At 45.0% G+C, this 3,892-nt stretch overlaps 1 pseudogene; it reads left to right on the forward strand.

Moving 5' to 3' along the window:
* The first annotated feature begins 1,115 nt into the window (after positions 1–1,115).
* Positions 1,116–1,729, forward strand: LOC129086086 (Golgi-associated RAB2 interactor protein 6-like; annotated as a pseudogene).
* Positions 1,730–3,892: the final 2,163 nt, after the last annotated feature.

Consider the following 3,892-nt stretch of genomic DNA (forward strand, 5'->3'; position numbering starts at 1 on the left):
TTATGACCTCATATCCAGAGAGGGAGGGAAGCTTCTCTGTTAGCTCTGGCTAGGAAAATCCATGGGAAGTTTTTTTCCTCCCTCCCTCTTTTTTTTTCTTTTCTTTTCTTGTTTCTTTTCTCTTTTCTTCTCTTCTCTTTCTTTTCCCCAGTTGAGTGCAATCCATCCTGGGCCAATCACTGTGGCCAGGAAGATATGGCAAGATGATTGCCCCAGTCGGTGTCATGGACCCTTGTGATCATGGCGTTAGATGTCATAAGAATGACAAAGGAGGGGCTTCAAGGCAGACAGCTACAAGAGTCCCTCAAAAACTCACAGCTTGATTTACGACATATAACGATGCCATTTAAAAATATAAGGTATCTTATGATTTATAAAGCTGTTTCACCTTTATCAGTAGACTACCTCTGAACCAGGTATTTTGGTTTTTAACTTATCTTAAGAAAACAGGACTCTCCCTACCCTTGTCGGGTGGCTGTTTGCAAGGAGGACGCTGTTGCTTCCTGCGGGGCGGTAAGGAGGTGCTGTGCATGCTGGCGGCAGGTCACAATGGACAGCAAAAGCTTATAGGTAGCCTGGCCCGCAGTGGGTGTGGCTTAGGCTAGAGTGTGTGCAGCAGTCTTAATGAAAGACAAAGATTAATTTCTTAGAGCCTCATTCCTATATTTCAAGGTTGAGGATTTGATCCCCAGTCAGGGCACATACAAGAAGCAACCAATGAGTGCATAAATAAGTGGAGCAACAACTTGATCTTTTTTTCTCTCTCTTCCTTTCTCTCTCAATCTGTCTCTGAAAAAATAAGAAAGAGAAAGAGAGAGAGAGAGAGAGAGAGAGAGAGAGAGAAAGAAAGAAAGAAAGAAAGAAAAAGAAAGAAAAGGAAAGAAAGAGAAGAAAAGGGGGAAGGAAGGGAGGAAGAGAGAAGAAGGAAGGAAGGAAGGAAGGAAGGAAGGAAGGAAGGAAGGAAGGAAGGAAGGAAGGAAGGAAGGAAAGAAGGAAGGAAGGAAGGAAGGGAAAGGAAGGAAGAAAGAGGGAGACAGACAGACATGGTTAGCATCAGAACGCTATAGCAGGGCAGCACCCAGAGCAGCCATGTGCCACAAACCTACTGTGGCTTCATGGGGAAGCTGCAGTGGCAGCTGTGCATGGGCAAGTTCCCCATGTTCAAGCACATTCCCAAGTTTGAGAGTGACTTCATCCGGATCAGGAGGAAAAAAGTGATTGATGTGCACAATGTGTGCAAATGGTCACTATGGGCATTGCACTCACCAGCCCCGACCTCACAATACCTGTTATGCTGCTGGCACAACCAGCTGTCAGCTGTGCTGTTGGTGCTAAACATGACCGACACACCCAGAGAAGGGGACCCAAGTCAGCCAAGAGTGTGGAGCTGACCAGGCTGCTTTGTTTGAAGTTTGTAAAGTTGTCCATCTACAGTCATGAGAAAGAACAGCTCCACTTGAAGCTTGCTGCTGGCTGCTCTTTTTACCCACAATTATGCCCCCCTTCAGATGCAAAAGATCTTTTTGCGCACTGGGAAGAGCTGGTGTTCTTCCTGAGGTTGCCAGTGGAGGCTTACAGAGGTACCCAGGCTGTACCAGCTTGTGACATCATAGGCATACCTTTGCTGGAGACAGAGGACCCGAAGAACCCAGCAGTAAAGCTTTTGCAGAGACTCTCAGCGAGGGGGCCAAGTGCTTTGGAAGAGCAACCAAGGCTCTTCCTAGTCTGACTGAGGAAACATTGCATTTGCAAGGGCTCAGGCCAGAGGAGCCACTACATGGAGGCCTTGCCACACTGGGGAGTTCCCAAGTGATTCTGAATATCCAAGGTCCCTTAGATGTCAGCTCCTCTAACCCCATACCCAATGTTGTAATGCTGTCCACAGCATCGCAATGGCTGCAACTGTTTAAGGCTGATTTTGTGTCTTGCCATTTTCCTTGTTCTATAAGTAGCCCAATCTCTCTTGCTCCCTTCAACCTTGAGGCCTATTTAAGCCACTGTCCAGAAACTGTCTATTAAGTCTTCTAGTGCATCAGCCTGCAGAGATAAAATTAAGTCAGCTGAAGAACCTATCCTCAAGGAACTCACGATCAAGCTGACCCTCTGGTTAATCAGTTTATCAAATGTCCTTGCCTCTTTGTTTACTTACACCTTCCCAGAACACTGTGACCCTGGAGAATTATTCATATATTACAAGTTATTACTATGTTGTGAAGGGTGAGGAGTGGATGAAAAGTGCTTAGCCCACGGATGGGCACTCCGAACGCACTTCCTAAGTTGCCTCTGTTATGCAGCAGAGTTGTGCCTCCTCCTGCCTTGCTCTCTAACTCCCCTGCAGACTGTTGAGTGGAGGGTGTGAAGTCCAGCTGCAGGTCTGTGATACTGTTGCAAGTGCTCACATGCCACAGCCCTGTGAGCCATGTTCTTGCCCAGAAAAGCATTTGATGCTGCTCTATGCAGGGCTCCAACTCCAAGCTGTTGTGTTGGACAAAGAAGTTAAGGAAGATGATCTGATCGTTCCCACACATCTCTCTCCAGCACACTTACGTAAGGACTGATGCTCAGAATTACTCACTGTGAGAAGTTAGACATTGTTCAGGGATTTCTCCAAATGCTAACATTATGTAAGGACATGATACTGCTTTTTTTAAAGGGATGAGTAAAAATAATGTTGGGGGTTGACTTTTCCTAAGTCAGTGAAAAGAGCAAAGAAGAAATTGATAATGAGAAACTATACCCATCTCCACTGAGGGAGGTAGTATTTTGAATATAATGAAAACACAGCCAATCAGTAAAGAAACTTCAGGATCCATTTTTTTTAATTATTGAAAAAACTAAGCAGATGTTATCCCTGAAAACGATTGTATTCCTACCCCCCTTCATCACACAAATACTCTCCCTTGAGTGAGTGTCCTAATCAAAGAGCTTAGCCTCCTGTCCCAAGAGGACACCTTGTGCAGAGAACCCAACGCCCCCAACAAGAGGTCCCCACAGTCTCGGAAGTACCTGGGAACAGTCCTCCCCCTCTTCCCCTTGTAGAGCTCTGCCCTTACCCCACCAACTTTTCTTTTCTCTTCTGGTTTTCTATATTTCTCCTCCATAGGAAAGTTTGGGCGATTTTGTCTAGAGGATGCCCTATCTCCAGAGCTGATTAAACAGAGTCTGTCCCCTTTGCCATGGTATGACTATAGTAGAGCAACAAAAATATGATAAATTGTAAACAAAACAGCCCGGTATTGTGTTTATATAAACTACAATTGTAGTCATGCACAGAAACAATACGAACAAATAAGTGATAACATTTTCAATTAAGGAGGAAGGGATCCGATTTAGGGTTAAAGGCAAATTGTAAGGCAGTGAAGCAAACTTCCCTCTCTTCATGTGAGTCGCTCCTGCCCCGACACCTGTGAGCAACGAACCTTGCTCCGCAGCAGGCAAGCGAGGCTGGGGAGAAAGGGCCCAGTTCCAGGCGCTGCGTGCTCTGCTCTGGTGGGTCATATTTTTGTCCTGTTTCTGAAGGGGAGAAGACAGAGCTTTCTCAAATGTGACACAGAACTTAAGTTTACCATTTAAAATAAAAATTCTTACCCCTGGATTTGTGTGAAGCTCACGGTGTGGAAAACATTCTTAAAGATCATTTTCAGAAACCATAAAACATGCCTATGTGTGGAAAACAGGGATGGCTCATCAATTGGCTCATGAACTACTTTGCTGCAGCGAACTCAAAGTGAACTCTCCTGGGGTTTTAAAAAACTAGCTTCACTCACCTGTTAAAATCCCAGCCTATTAAAATCATAGTGTTGCTTGTGAAGCTTGAGAAAGCTTATGCTGGTAATTTCCTTTGCTGCCATTGTTTGAAATGAACCTTAATTAAAGGAATCTGGCATTTTTT

The sequence above is a fragment of the Pteronotus mesoamericanus genome, unplaced genomic scaffold (genome assembly GCF_021234165.1).
Source record: "Pteronotus mesoamericanus isolate MK-2021 breed Mesoamerican mustached bat unplaced genomic scaffold, CSHL_Meso_final scaffold_36, whole genome shotgun sequence".
In the NCBI taxonomy this organism is placed as follows: Eukaryota; Metazoa; Chordata; class Mammalia; order Chiroptera; family Mormoopidae; genus Pteronotus; species Pteronotus mesoamericanus.